The sequence below is a fragment of the Sceloporus undulatus genome, chromosome 7 (assembly GCF_019175285.1).
Source record: "Sceloporus undulatus isolate JIND9_A2432 ecotype Alabama chromosome 7, SceUnd_v1.1, whole genome shotgun sequence".
Taxonomy (NCBI): domain Eukaryota; kingdom Metazoa; phylum Chordata; class Lepidosauria; order Squamata; family Phrynosomatidae; genus Sceloporus; species Sceloporus undulatus.
Window position 1 is genome coordinate 20,734,652 of NC_056528.1, and position 15,422 is coordinate 20,750,073.

A 15,422-nucleotide genomic window follows, 5' to 3' on the forward strand; every position below is an offset into this window, starting at 1 on the left:
GAGCAGGAGCAGGGCCGCGCTCTCTGCAGCACACCTGCCCTGCCCTGGCCTTCCTTTTCCTTCTCCCCCCTTCCCTTGCCTTTCCTCTCCCCTTTTCTCCTTCCCTTCCCTTTCCTCCTCATTATTCCCTTCCTTTTCTCCTTTCCTCCCTTTTTCCCTTTCCTTTTCCTCTCCTTCCCTTTTTTTCGTTTCCTCTCCTCCCCTTCTTTCCCTTTCCTTTCCTTTTCCCCTTTCCTTTCTTCCCTCTTTCCTTTCATCTCCTTCCCTGTTTTCCTTTCCTCTCCCTTTTCCCTTCCCTTTCCCTTTCCTTTCTTCCTCTTTCCTTTCCTTTCCTCTCCTTTTCTTTTTTCCTTTCCTCTCCTCCCCTTTCCCCCTCCCCTTCCCATTTCCTTCCCCTTTCTTCTCTTCCATCTTTCCTTTCCTTTCCTCTCCTTCCCCTCTTTCCTTTCCTCCCCTTTTCCACTTTCCTTTCCTTTCTTCCCTCTTTCCTCTCATCTCCTTCCCTTCTTTCTTTTCCTCTCATCCCCTTTTTTCTATTTCCTTTCCGTTTTCCCTTCCCTTTCTTCCCTCTTTCCTTGGCTCTCCTTCCCCATTTTTCCTTCCCTTTCCCCTCATTCCCCATTTTTCCTTTCCTTTCCTCTTCTTCACAAGCCAAATGAAGATACACACACACACACAGACAAATATACACAGACAGGCTTACATCCCAGTACTAATGGCCAAGTGCATCCTCTCCAAAATATCTGTCTATCCACATACTTTCCTTTATTATATGCTCCTATCTTCAAACTGCCTTATTAGTCTACCTATCTAACCATAGCAAGTCGCATCTCACACAAAACCATACATCCAAATATATATACACACACATATATATTTACATACCAGGACTAATGGCCAAGTAAGTACATCCTCTCCAAAATACCTTACTTATCAAAATGAATACCTTTCCCTGTTCTTTATCCATTTTTCTCTTATACTCCCCTCCTCAAACCTCCTCAGTCTCTCTACCTAACTTCCATACAATTCGCATCTCACAACCCAAATGAATAAAAACATATACTCAGACAAATATACATTTACATCCTAATGGTCCAATGCATCCTCTATCTACTGACATACTTTCCTCTCTTTCTCCCTTTCTTTTCTAATTTTCTTTTATATTCCCATCCTCAGTCCTGGCCCAGATCATCCTCTATATCTATCTACCCACATACTTTCCTCCTTTTTCTGTTCTTCTTTCAGTTATCTTATATACTCCCACCCCGAAACCTCCTTCGCAGTCTATCTACCTACCTATTCTTCATTCATAACTCAACCTAAGCATTTTTCCTAGGAGGGTCTTTATTGCCCAGGGTCCTTTTCTCCTCTTCCAACCCGAAGGGATTTACTAACCCCCCTACCTTTTCTGTCTCTTGACTTCAGTACTGAAAAGCGCATTTTTGGGGATGGATGTGCTTTTTGCATGTCTCTCTATCCATGCCTTCGCCTACACAGTGTCACCACACTCCTTACTTATGTCTAATATAGGAGCCCCACTGTTTTCGGTGTGTGTGTGCATCATATATATGGATGTGTATTATATATAAGTATCTGTATATACATAATTGAGTGCATTGATATAATGTATATTCTCTCACACACACACTCACTCATACAGATACAGTGTTGTTGTTGTTATGTGTCTTCAAGTTGTTTCCAACCTAAGGTGAACCTGTGATCCAAGGAGGTTTGCCATTGCCAACCTCTGAGGCTGAGAGAGTGTGACTTGCCTAAGGTCACCCAGTGGGTTTACATGGCTGCGCTGGGATTTGAAACCTGGTTTCTGGAATCATAGTCCAACTCTCAAACCACTCCATCACACCGGCATGTATGCAGTTATGTATACAATGATGTATAAATAGTTATACATAAATCTTTATGCAGTTATACAGTTATGTATACATAAGTGTGTGCGCGCATACGCATAGTGTATATCTTCTCTCTCTCAAACACACACAGAGTGCGGAGCCAACCAAATATCAACGTCTACGTGTAAGAAGTCTTTCATTGTCTGAAGGAGACTGGGGCCTGGAAAGGTTAATAATTAAAATGTTAAAAGGCAGCATTGCAGGGCGATGAAAGAAAGGTTCTGGAGAATGATTTCTGTTATGGAAGGGAAGGCAAGATGCAATGGAAAGACAGAGAGAAAATTTAGGATTTCCAGCTGTTTGGAAAAGTTACCTGTATTTTTGCGTGTGAGCAAGAGAGAATTAATGTGTGTCTATATCTATATACAGGTCTCCCTTATCTGAAGTGCATGGGATGAGATGTGTTTAGGATTTTGTTTTGTTTTTTAATGTAGAATACTGTATCTGCATATACATAATAAGACACCTTGGAGATGGGACACACATTTAAACATGAAATCTGACTAGGTTTTGTATAAGGTAACTTTATAAGTCATATTTTAATATAGTGTTGTGCATGAAACCAAATGTGTGTACACTGAACCACCAGACATCAATGGCGTCACTATCTCAGCCACTCATGTGGATAATGATGGAGAGCTTTGGATAAGGGAGACTCAGCCTGCAATTTTAATGTTGAACCTTTCCAAGCCATGCTCTCTTTCGGACCAATGCTACAAGGGGCTTACTGCATCGTGCCTTTTTCTGCTTGAAAAGCACCCAAGCCTCCTTTTGTTTTCCCTTTTGCCCGGTCCCTCCTGGCTCCCTTCCAAGGTCTTTCTCCATCACTTAGCAATATGATGATGCGTCTGATGTTATGGCTTTGCTCTTGCCAGGGATTGAGGCTGCTGCTGCTGCTGCTGTGTGTTGTTGTGGTGGTGCAAAAACAGCAGAGTCTGTTCCTGCTTGGGTAGGATTTTAAGCCCTGCTGTCTAGTCTCCCTCCTCCTGTCCCTATTAGAAAAAAACACACACAACTAGTTTAGCTGCAATCCCTTGATGATATGACAGCCCAGACTGGTTGCGTGGCACGTATTCCCTGCAAAGAAAAAAGGCCAACAGATAAGAGTGAGGCTTGATCCAGGTTTCCCTTTTGCAGAAATATGGGGCTGGGAGGGGGATTTAAAGCAGACTTCTCAGGGGCCATCTCACCCCCCTCCACATACATCGCTATGTTTCTGTTGGATAATACCTGAGGGATGCCTTTTCTTCATCCCAGACAAAGTGGTTTCCTTGCACATACTGCGCATGGGAGGAAATGGAGTGGAACCATGTGCACTTGCGCCTTCTCCGTTCCCTGCAATTCAGTTTTCCTTCCCTGGTTGATGTTGTGATGTAGGCAGTTGTTGACTCCTTGGGGCAGGGACATGTCTCATTTTGTAGCCCTGGGTGGCCACAAGGCTACCTAAAAAGAGGATGCTTCCAGGTGCCATTTCTTTTATGCCGCGGAGTGTGTTGAATTTAACAACGGCTGCAGAATTCAGTGACTTGAATCTAGCAATAGTTGCCAAATTCGGTGATGCTTCAAAGCTTCTGCAAAATCTTGCTGGAGTAAATATTACTAATCTTAAAACATAAAGTTAAAAACAGCATAGTTAAAACCAATAAAAACCATGAAAACATTAAGACAGCACACCAGACTATATAAGTAAAATTCATCCACCAAATGCTCAGTGGCTACGAGCTAAACAGGGTGACCAGATGTCCTCCTTTTCTAGGACATGGCCTGCATTTCAACTTGCTGTCTAGGAGGAATTTCAAAGTGTCCTCCATTTTGAGCATGACTCAGAAGCATGAATGTACTTATACATTAGTCTTGCATTTTGCAGTGCCTTGTCCTCCTTGGCGGTTAGGACATCTGGTCACCCTGAACATGAGTCAACAGTGTGATGCCAATAAAAAAAGCCAGATATAGGATGGGTGTCACCTGGCTTGACAACAGTACATGTGAAAGGGATGTGGTGGGAGTCTTAGTAGACCACAAGCTAAACATGAGCCAACAGTGTAATGTAGCAGCTGAAAAACCCAATACAATTCTAGGCTGCATTAGTGGGAGTTTAGTGTCTGGACTGAGGGAAGTAATAGTCCTTCTCTAGTCTGCTGTAGTCAGACCTTATCCAGGACACTGTGTCCGGTTGGGCACCACAATTCATGAGGGATATTGACAAGCTGGAGTGTGAATCCTGCTGGAGAGGTTGGATGGCCATCTGTCAGGATTGCTTGGGTTGTATATTCCTGCATGACAGAATTGGGTTGGACTGGATGGCCTTTGGGGATCTCTTCAAACTCTGATTCTATTATTCTATCTGGGATTCTAGCATCTCAGGGTCTCCTGGCCCATGATCAACAGTGTTTCAGTTGTGTTGTAGTGTATGCTCCCATCACCTTTGGTGTGTCCATGCTGCAAGCTAAGACCACCTTATTATTTAGGTAGGACTTTAGTTCTTAAAGCATATGGCAGATGGGTGTTTACGGAGTGGTGTGGTGTGCTTTTATCTTTGAACTTCTCAATTTATGTTTTAAGCATGATTTAAATCATGTTAGCCTCTGTGCTTTCTAAATAAAAATGTTTGTTTAACTGGCTTTTTAAACTATTAAATATATTTTAAAAACTTTAAAAAATAACATTAAAGCTGAACTTTGTTTTAGGTTCTTGGAAGCCACTTTGGGTCCCATGCCAAAAGAAAGGCGGAATATACAGTAAGTGCCAAAACAGACTGCAGAAATAATCCATCTTGAGACCACTTTAACTGCCCTAGCTCAATGCTAGGGAATTCTGGGAACTGTAGTTTTGTGAGACATTTCTGTTAGAGAGCTCTGGTGCCAGAACAAACTACAGTTCCCAAAATCACCTAGCATTAAGCCAGGGCAGTTAAAGTGATCTGAAGCTGGATTATTTCTGCAATCTGTTTTGGCCCTAAATCATCAAACTAGAAATCTCAGGATTCACAGGAAAGGACCCATAACAATTAAAGTGATTTGAAACTGCTGTAACAGTGTAGTGTAGATACACACCTAATCAATCTCCAAAAGCATTAAATTTGGTTCGTCAAATCTGCTTAAAATAGTGTATAGACTAGTTGGAGAATCTCAGTTCTACCTAAAACTAGCCGTCTTGTGGTGCCCTAAGGAGGGATGACAATTGTCATGCCCTTCAGTTGTTGGTGGACTGCAACTCCCAGCATTTTGTACCATGGCTATCCCAGCTAGGGCTTTTGAGAATGCATAGAATCACAAAAGTTGGGAAATGCCCATGGGCCATCCAGTCCAACTTCATCCTGCCATGCAGAAAGACACAAATGTGCCAGGCACAGACTGCTGAGTCCTTGCAGGAGAGTAAGTGGAAGGTGACTTGGAGAGCAAGCATAGGAGAGAGAAGGTTGTGAACTTCTTCTGTTTGGTTTGGCAACTCAGAGTAATTGAGGCTGAAACTGATAGGTCTATGTGTTGTTTGAGTGGAGGCTTCAAGGTGTGTGATAACCTTGATATTGTTGCTTTTGCACTTCAGGTTGAGTCCACCTTTTCCAAAATCCAAAATATTCCAAAGACTACAACTTTTTTCACAAGTGGCTGAGATAGTGACCCCTTTGCTTTGTGACGGTTCAGTGTACACAAACGTTGATTTATGCACAAAATTATTTAAAATACTGTCTAAAATTATGGCTGGGTGTGTAAGGCACATATATGAAACATACATGAATTTTGTGTTTAGACTGGGGTCCCAAGATATCTCATTATGTTTGCATATGTAAATACAGTTATTCCGAAATCCAGAACACTTCTGGTCCCAAACATTTCAGATAAAGTAGAGGAGTTGTTGTTATTACTATTATATTTATTTGTATCCCACTCTTTTCCCAGAACTGGAACCCAGAGCGGCTCACAATATTAAAAGAACAATACAGTTAAAAACGTAGAAAAGTGGCACATTAAAACAGAATTTAATTGTTACAATATTAAAATAGATTGCTTAGTAAAAGAATAAAATACAGTTTAAAAAGATCAAACTGTTTAAAACAGTTGTACAGGTATACATGTTAACCATCCATGTTGTATAACATGAGATATATAAGAGTTGTATACATGCTAACTATCCATGTTTACTAGGGCAGGATCAGCTTGGTTTATTATAAAATGTATGTGTCTCTGTTTAAGTGCCTTGAAGTTACCTGTGTGACCCCTTGAATTTTGCAGGGTTTTCAGATGTGGTTTGCTGTCAGTGTATTTAGGCTGTTGTTGTTGTTCTGAGGCTGAGAGTGTGTGACTTACCCAAGATCACCCAGAGGGTTTCCATTCCTCAATGCGGAACCAAAGCCTGGTCTCCAGAGTTGTTGTCCGATGTTCAAACCAATATGCCACATTGGCTTTCATATTTAGCCCTTATCCTTCCTTATATCATTGCATCTTAGGATGGCGTACAGTAACATGAGCTTCACCCATTTAAATCATATAAAATAGAGGAAGATGACCAAGGCGATTGAAGGTCTGGTAACAAAATCCTAGCAGGAAAGGCTTCAAGGAGATGGATAGCTTGGAGAAGTAGCACGGCAGCTATCTTGTAATGTCTAAAACAAGGAACTATCGAAGATGGAACCAGCTTGTTTTCTGCTCCTCTGTTTTGTGAATTTTGGATGTTGTTGTACTTTGCTACATGGCCAACACAGCTACCATGGATGTGTTTCCTAGGCTTAGCTTGTGTCATTTGTACAGCCTACAACACCTGGTATTCGATGGTGGTCTCCTTTCCAAGTACTAAGTAGGGCTGACCCTGCTTAGCTTCCAAGATCAGACATGATATGGTGCCTTGAAGGTATTTAGACAGTTCATAAAGATATTTGAAATGCATAAAGGTATATAAAATTCAGGTGTACCTCTGTTGGATGCAAGACAAAATATCTGCATCCTGTGAGCTTTCACAAATGTGTGTGTCTTTTTGGTTGGCTGTGTAAAGGTGTTTATCACAATAAGGATTTTGAGGTTATGTAAGTCAGTCTGAAGCATTCCGTTCTTTATAGATATATTTAAAACCTGAGTCTCATATCCCATTTTTTTAGTGGCAGCTGCTGATGCTGACTGTGTGATATCAAGATCTATTAAAACAACTGTGCGGATAAATCTACGCTGTTGGCTCTTTATGGTCTTAAAATAAGAAATGAATCCTCAAACAAAAGTGCCAAGCCTGGCATCAATTCACGCTACAAGCTGAGTCTCTCTTTTCTGAAATGCTTGGGACCAGAAGTGTTTTGGTTTTCAGATTACCTGTATTTGCATATACATCCATAATGAGATACCTTGGAGATTGGCCCAAAATATAAATACAAAATTCCTTTGCCTGAAGGTAATTTTATGCAGCATTTTAAATAATTTTGCATGTGAAACACAATTTGTGTACATTGAGCCATCAGAAATTTTGTGCATGGAACAAAGTTTGCGTACAAAGAAGTATCAGAAAGCATCACAAATGTTCAGCCACCCATGAACATTTCCCCCCAAGTATTTCAATTGCAGATTCCAGATATGGGAGACTCAGCTTGTAGTTGCAAAGTCTATTTCGAAACATCTTTAAAATAGGGGAGAGTTGGGATGAAGTGGTGTTTGAATGAGAACTTTTACTGTACGAGAAATGTTGTCAATGGGGCCAAGGAGATGTTAGGTTATACCAGGAGTGCCAAGCATGTCATGAACAAATACTATAGGTTTATAGTTCACATGTATGTAGCATTTGCACCACAATAATAGATGTGCTAATCTGTTCACATACCTCCAACAGGCCATCTTGGAAGAGACAATCCCCCTTTTTCTGTTGCTCTAAAATGTCCCTGTTTCTCTCTCCTCCTCCCTTTGCCCTCAGCTAACTTCAGTTGCTGCAAACTGAGTGCAAATTGCAAAAGAAGTTTGCCCTCGATTAACTCAGCAGGTAAGAAAGAATAGAGAAGGGCAGAGTCTAGTCCTTCCCAGTAGGTTCAGGCAAAAGCAAAAAGCAAATCCTTACTTAGCCACAGAAACCCACCAGGACAAGTCACACACTCTCTGCCTCAAAGGAAAGCAGTGACAAACCTTATACTGAAAAACTGCAGGCAGACCTTCAGTTGACAGGCATGTTTCTGTGCAGAAATGGAGATGTGCTGCAACAGTTTGTTGCAGTTCCATTTGCGTTTCGAACGCGTCTTTGAAATTTTATGCGAACTGGCTCTCAGATCAGGCATAATTTTAGACATTAGGCATTGCTTAGTACTTGTTAACGTTAGCATTGGGATTTGGAAGCATGATGTATTATTAATGTGCTGCTTTTACATTAATTTTAAATCCATCCCTTAAATAATTGACAAGCCCTGCCTGCTAGTATTGCTAAAAAAAGTTTGGGAAGTGAGTAAACATTCAATCATTGCATATTAGTTTTTCCACATTTATTGCACTGATTTCTTTACCCTTCGTTACTCCCAAATTGTAATGTGTTGTTAGAGGTAGAATCATAGAATCGTAGAGTTGGAAGAGACCGCAAGGGCCCTGATCCAGTCCAACCCCATTCTGCCATGCAGGAACTCTCAATCAAAGCATCCCTGACAGATGGCCATCCAGCCTCTGTTTAAAGACCTCTAAGGAAGGTGACTCCACTACACTCCAAGGAAGGAGTATGTTCCACTGTCAAACAGCCCTTACTGTCAGGATGTTCCTCCTTACATTTGTGGATGTAAAATGAAAAATGTCTATGTTAAATTTTTCCTTTCCAATTCCTTTAAAATTTTGTAAATCCTGTTTCCGTAGCCTCTACAGTTTTCGTAGCGTTGTGCCTAAAGTGTCTAATGGATAAGTTGGCCCTGACCGTCAATGTCTCAGCAGCCTTCTTGGTTCTAGAATTGGGGCTGTCAACTTGGATGGTCATTTTGGCAGCGTACCTGCCAAGCATAGAAAGCAGACTTTTCCCATTATAACGTGGGTTCCTTTAGCACAGTAAACCTTGTGTTTACCGCATGATCTCCCTCAGTGCAGCTCCGACTGTTCTTTTCTCCAAGACAGCTCATTTTCTCGGTACTCAAAAGTTTAGCCCTTTTTTTAATGGCTTAGATGGAAAATGTGCTCTTTGGAGAAAGTATTGTGTCTGTAATCAGAAACGAAAGGATTGGCTTGAGGTAGAATCAAGAATATTGTCCCGCCTGGCTATAGATTGTCTGTCTACCTTCCAGCTGCCTCTATCCAGGGCTTCAGGCCAAAGTCTTTTCCTAGCATTACCTTGAGATGTTAAGGATGTATTGCGCGCCAAGTATATGCTGTGGAATCGCAGAATCCTAAAGTTGGAAGCAGGGTGACCAGATGTCAATCACCGCAAAGGAGGTCAAGACACCGCAAAATGTAGGGTGTTCAAGAAAAATGGAGGACATGACCAAAAGAGAAGCTAAAAACACTGATATAAATATAAATGCATGCTTCTTAGCCATGCTCAAAATGAAGGACATTTTGGAATTCCTCCTGGACAGAAGGCTGAAATGTAGGCATGTCATGGAAGAGGAGGATGTCTGGTCATCCTGGTTGAGAACACTAGAAGTCTATTTCCCTATACCTCCATGAGCCAGTGTTGCTAAAAATCTTCCAGATAGACAAAGGACGAGGAGGAAACTGAGGCTGAGTCAGAGGATGAGGAGGGAACAGGTGTTGAAAGGATTTGTAAAAAGGAGCTCATTTTCAGAAGCTTTATTAACTGAGGCTGTGCTTCCCCTACATTTTTTCTTTTCTTTCTTTCTTTTGCCCCCTTGTCATCATAAAAAAAATGAAGTTGAAAATAGGTAGCGTGGCGCAAACCCTTTGCACAAAGGTTTTGCACAAGGCGTGGGTTGGAGGCAGCCCGGCGCTCAGCAGGCAGAGAGGCATTTTTATAAATAGCAATTCCATCTTACGCCTACTTCATATTGTTTTGTAGATTAATGTTCCATGCGCCTTAACTAGAGGCATAATTTCTTGGTCGCGTTCTTTCTGTAAGGTAATCCAAATAGCAGAGGACAGGCGGCCCCCTGCAAACCTGTTTAAGGTTGTTTATAAATGGGGACAGGACCGAATATCGGGGCTTTAATCCTTTTGAAATGTACATGGCAATTTTGGAAAACCTCCCCTGGTCTCTGAAGAGAGGAAAGAAAATGCAAATATTTCCACTATATCAGAGGAGACAGAGGGAAAGGTAATATCAGCAGACCCAGGGGCTGTTGTTGTTGAGCGCATGCCTTTAAGTCATTTCCAACTTACGTGACTTCTAAAGGGAACCTATCATTGGGTTTTCTGGGGCTCAGAGATGAAGATGCCATCCACAGGTGCTGGTGAAATTTCAGGGGAAAAAAAAATCTTCTAGAACATGGCCATATAGTCCGAAAAACCCACAAAAACTATGGATGCCGGCCGTGAAAGCCTTTGATTTCACATCCTGGACAGTACTGCTTTAGCAGAACATTTCGTACCAGAGATAGAAATAACATAAAAGAAAATAGTCCCACCTTAGGTAACAAAGTCTTGGGCCACGTCATGCAGACGGTGAGCCCTGTTAAATGAATGGCGTGTGCGCCCATGGTGTGTGCATGCCATGGAAGCCAGACATGGCTACTGAAAATATATATTCATTTTGTGGGGTTTTAAACAAGAAAAGAAGAAGTTACCCCACTCCAGCATGGTTTAGTGGTTTGAACATTGGACTGTAAATCTGGAGACCAGGGTTTGATTCCCTGCTTGTCAATGTTGCGTGATCTTGGGCAAGTCACACTCTCTCAGCCTCAGAGGATGGCAGTGGCAAAGCGCTTGCTAAGAAAACCCCATGATAGGTTCACTTTAGGGTTGCCGTAACTTGAAAATGATTTGAAGGTATGCATAGCAATCCCACTCCACCTTCACTACTGTTAGAACATTCTCTTCCTGCAATCTATATCTATTTGTTAGAAGTCGGAAAGGGCCTTTTTCATTATCAGGCTTGTAGCTCTTGCAATCACTTTATGTAGCCTAGTACTGTATGTTTCAATCAAGTAAGTCTAAGGCTGAGTGGGCTAGTGTCGTTTTTTAAATGCGGGCACTGGAGAATATTTCCTCCAGCTGAAATCGATTTTAACAAAGTTAATGTGTTCATTGGAATTGCATTGGGGGAATGGGGTGGCAGGGAGAGAGCAATTGGTGTAGTCATACTTTGCTGCTACTCACAGTCTTGGCTAGATTAATTTTGAGCTGTGGATTGCGTGGCCGAGAAGTCAGGCCGCATTTGTACGTGTGGCTATGTTCCTTTCCTCCTTTTTGCTTGTGGCGATGTAGTAAAAGAAAAGGCTAAATTGGCTGCTTTCTTAAGTATCGTGCTAGAACTGATTTTCATTGGGAAAAGCGCTGTAGTTGCATTGATGTCTGCAAATAGGGAGAAAAAGCATTAAACATTATGACATCTAATAGATAGTATACACTTTACAATTATTTTGAAGTAAGCAGGAGAAAACCGAAAATTGGAAAGTGCTCAATACTGAGGGATAAGAAACTTGTACCTTTTTCTTTTATAGGTAGACAGATCGATAGATAATTATTCTTTCTTAAAATCTTGTTTTTGCTTAACTTTGAGCATTAAAAAATCTATTTTGAAAATACTGTATATATTTATATATAGGTCTGGCAATGTTAGTCAAAACATTGACCCAAAAAGCCTGGGTCGACGTATCCATGGCTTAGTGAAAGTACGGTACTTGAACTCGTATCAAAAAAGGAACCATCCCCTGGCGAAAGGTGAGAGCTTAATCCTTCTTCGAAGCATCTAAAAGAAGTACCAAGTCCCTTTACTATTTCATCCATCCAGACTTTAGGGTGAGCACAAACAGTTATGTCTGCCAGATTTTTGTAAGTTCTTTCGCACCATTTTTCTTGGTTTCATCCTTCACATCTTTTGTTATATGTCCATTACCTTCCAAGGCAGTACATTCCACTGTCCAACAGTTCTTCTTCCTAAGGTAGTGATGGCAAACCTATGGCACGCGTGCCAGAGGTGGCACTCGGAGCCCTCTCTGTGGGCACATGTGCCGTCGGCCCAGCAGAGTTTGCCAGAGTTTGTTACTAGAAAGCCCAGAGTGACATGGCACTTTGCAATAAATAAGTGGGTTTTCAGTTGCAGTTTGGGCACTCGGCCTCAAAAAGGTTCACCATCACTGTCCTAAGGTTTAGGTGGAATCTCTTTTCTTGTAATTTGAATCCTCTGGTTGTCGTTCTGGTCTCTAGAACAGCAGAAAACAAACTCAATTATCTTCTACACCACGCCTTTCAGATATTTAAACATAGCTATCATGTCACCTCTCAGTCTTGTCTTCTCCAACCTGAAGACAGTAGCTGAAGATGCTCCCTGAGTCATTCCTTGTAAGGTTTGGTTTCCAGACATTTGATCATCTTGGTGTGTGTCTTCACTAGAAATAAATGCAGTTCGATGCCACTTCAATTGCTGTAGCTCCATCCTATATATTTGTAGTTTTACAAGGTTTGCAGCCTTCTATGCCAAAGAATGCTGGTGCCTCACCAAGCTACAAATCCCAGACGTAGAAAGCACACTGAGAGCGGAGCGATAATGAAATGTAATTAGAAAACGACATCTAAAATCAACTTCTAGATGTGAGGACGTTAACCTGAAATAATGTATTTGTGCAGCTTTTGTATTTTTTGTTGTTTAGTAATATAGTATTACAATGGGACCTTGGTATCTGCTGGGGTTTGGGTCCAGGGTCCTCCAGTGGATATCAAAATTCTTAGATGCTCAAATCCCATTCAATATAATGGCATAGTAAAATGGTGCTCCTTATATACAAGGGAAAAATCAAGGTTCAAGCCATGGATGCTGGCATCTGTGGATAAAAAGTCCGTGGATAAGGAGGGCTGACTGCATCATCATCATCATCTTTTATCTATTATCTAAAAACATACATATAAATAACAACAAACCTACTTCATAAATTCCTTGGATTTGTGGTTTGGTGAGGAATTTAAAATTCTTTAGTGTAATTCCCCTGCACAGCAACACTGGAGTTTTCTGGAGGATGATGATAATGATGATGATCATCATCATCTATGAGAAAACTCTAGTGTTGTGATGCAAGAGAATTGCACTAAAGAGTTTTGAGCGGCTCACCAAACAGCAAAACCTAGGAATACTGTAGGCTGGAAATAAAGTGGTATCAAAGCACTGTAATTGAATAGTGTGGCTATATCCCTGGTTGAACACAGGTTCCAATTTCTAGATGAATGTCACATAATCAGTTCTCGTTGCTTTTCTAGGACATAAAAACAGTGGCCTTTCTCTCTTCCTCCCAGGGATTGATTTTACAGCCTTTTTGGTTACTATGGCAATTTGGTTATTTAAGTGACCCTTGCGATGTCTCCAAAGGCAACTGTGTGATCTTATAACAATAATTACTGTGGCTCATAATGCACAGATGCATCTTGGCCTAGGTTTTATTTTTCCTCTTGGGAGGCTTCTATTGCAAGATAATGAACCCAGTGGGACTCTGCCTCTGTTCTGTGTGCTGTGGGTTTTCCAGCCTTGAAGTTTGCATCTTTCACTAAGAGCACCAAACTTGATAGTGTTCTTGTTCTCTTAAAATCCAGAACCAAGAGGTTGAACTTAAGAGACTAACCTATTATAGTTATCTCCTTAGGGCAGAAAGAACAGCGAATTAGCCTTAAAACTGACCATATTGGTTTGGCATAAACTTTTGTGGGCTTCAGGCTATTCATTTGAAGGGATGTCATGTTAAGAATGGAGCAAGCTTATTTTCTGCTGCTCCAGAGACAAGGAGCTGGAGCAATGGATTGAAGCAAAAGGAAAAGGGATTCTAGCTAAACATCAGGAAGAACTTCTTGATGGTAAGAGCTGTTTGACAGTGGAATACTCTGCTTCTGAGAGTGGTGGAATCTCCCACAAATTTGTAAGAAATGTGCATATTCTGCTGTTGTCACATCAAGTCTTGCAGAGCATATGTGTTGGATTGATACGAACAAAACACCTGATCTTCCATTGTGTTGTGGCTAGCTGTGTCCTTTCCCCATTTACACAGATATTTAGTCTTTGTTTAGCTGTGCCAAGGTTGTGGTGCCAAATCATAGAATCATAGAGTTGGAAGAGACCACAAGGGCCATCCAGTCCAACCCCATTCTGCCATGCAGGAACTCACAATCAAATCATCCCCGACCGATGGCTATCCAGCCTCTGTTTAAAGACCTCCAAAGAAGGAGACTCTATCAATGCTGCATGTTTGGGTTTATACGAGGAGAATTTGGAGTAGGAATCATTGTATTGTTAATTTATACAAAGTGGCAGTCCATTCCATAGAATAGGATCATGGAGTTGGAAGAGGCCCAAGGGCAATCCAGTCCAACCTTATTGTATCAGGCAGGAATCAAAGCATAAACAGGTCAAACAGTCTCTGTTTGAAAACCTCCAAAGCAGGAGACTCCACCATCTTCCAAGGCATAATTTCCCACTGTCTTATTGTCAGAAGGTTCTTCCTAATATTTCGGTGAACACGCTTTCCCTGTAGGTTGGATGCATTGCTCCATGTCCTAGTTTCTGGAGCAGCAGAAAACAAGCTTGCGCCACCCTCAATATGACATCCCTTCAAATATTTAAACAGGGATATCACGTCTCCCCATAACCTTTTCTTCTCCAGGGTGAACATACCCAGCTCCTCATGGGTAGGGTTTCCAGACCCTTCACCATTTTGGTCACCTTCGTCAAAAAACGCTTCAGCTTCTCAACATCCTTTTTGAATTAGGGTGTCCAGATTATGGATGTTTAAGTGGAGTCTCTTTTCCATTTGGTTTAATCCATTGCCCTGTGTCCTAGTCTCTGGAGCAGCAGAGAACAAGCTTGCTCTGTCATCAACATTATACTTCTTCAAATATTTAAACAAGGCTGGCATATAACCTTCCTAGGTCTCTTCTCATAAGGCATGGTTTCCAGACCCTTCACCATTTTGGTTGCCCTCCTCTGGACATTCTCCAGCTTGCCTGTGTCCTTCTTGAATTGGACATAATATTTCAGTTGAGATCTGCCCAAAGCAGAATAGAGTGGCACTATGACTTCCCTTGATCTAGACCAGTCTTTCCCAAACTTTGGTCCTCCAGAGGTTCTGGACGTCATCGCCCAGAATTCCTGCTTGTTGGCCAAGCTGGCCGAGGCTTCGGGGAATTCAAGTCCACAATACCTGGAGGACTAAAATTTGGGAATCTCTGATCTAGACATTATACCACTATTGACTTTCCCCCACTCTTCTGTGAAATGGACAGGTAGCAAATGCGTCACATTCTACCATCACATGCTCTGTTTCCTTTCCTCCACTCCTCCCTGTTGTGACCACAAGGAAACCTGACTCTTGCATGAAATATTCATCCTCCACTCCGGGTTGCAGTTCCTCTCTGCCCTTCTTGAAGTGATGGGGGCAGGCGAATCCTCTCTGTCAAAAGCCATTCTACATTATTCATCAGG

At 41.7% G+C, this 15,422-nt stretch overlaps 1 protein-coding gene across 1 annotated transcript in view; it reads left to right on the forward strand.

Moving 5' to 3' along the window:
- The window catches only part of SH3GLB2 (SH3 domain containing GRB2 like, endophilin B2), a 49,237-nt gene that overhangs the window by 309 nt on the left and 33,506 nt on the right, over positions 1 to 15,422 (forward strand).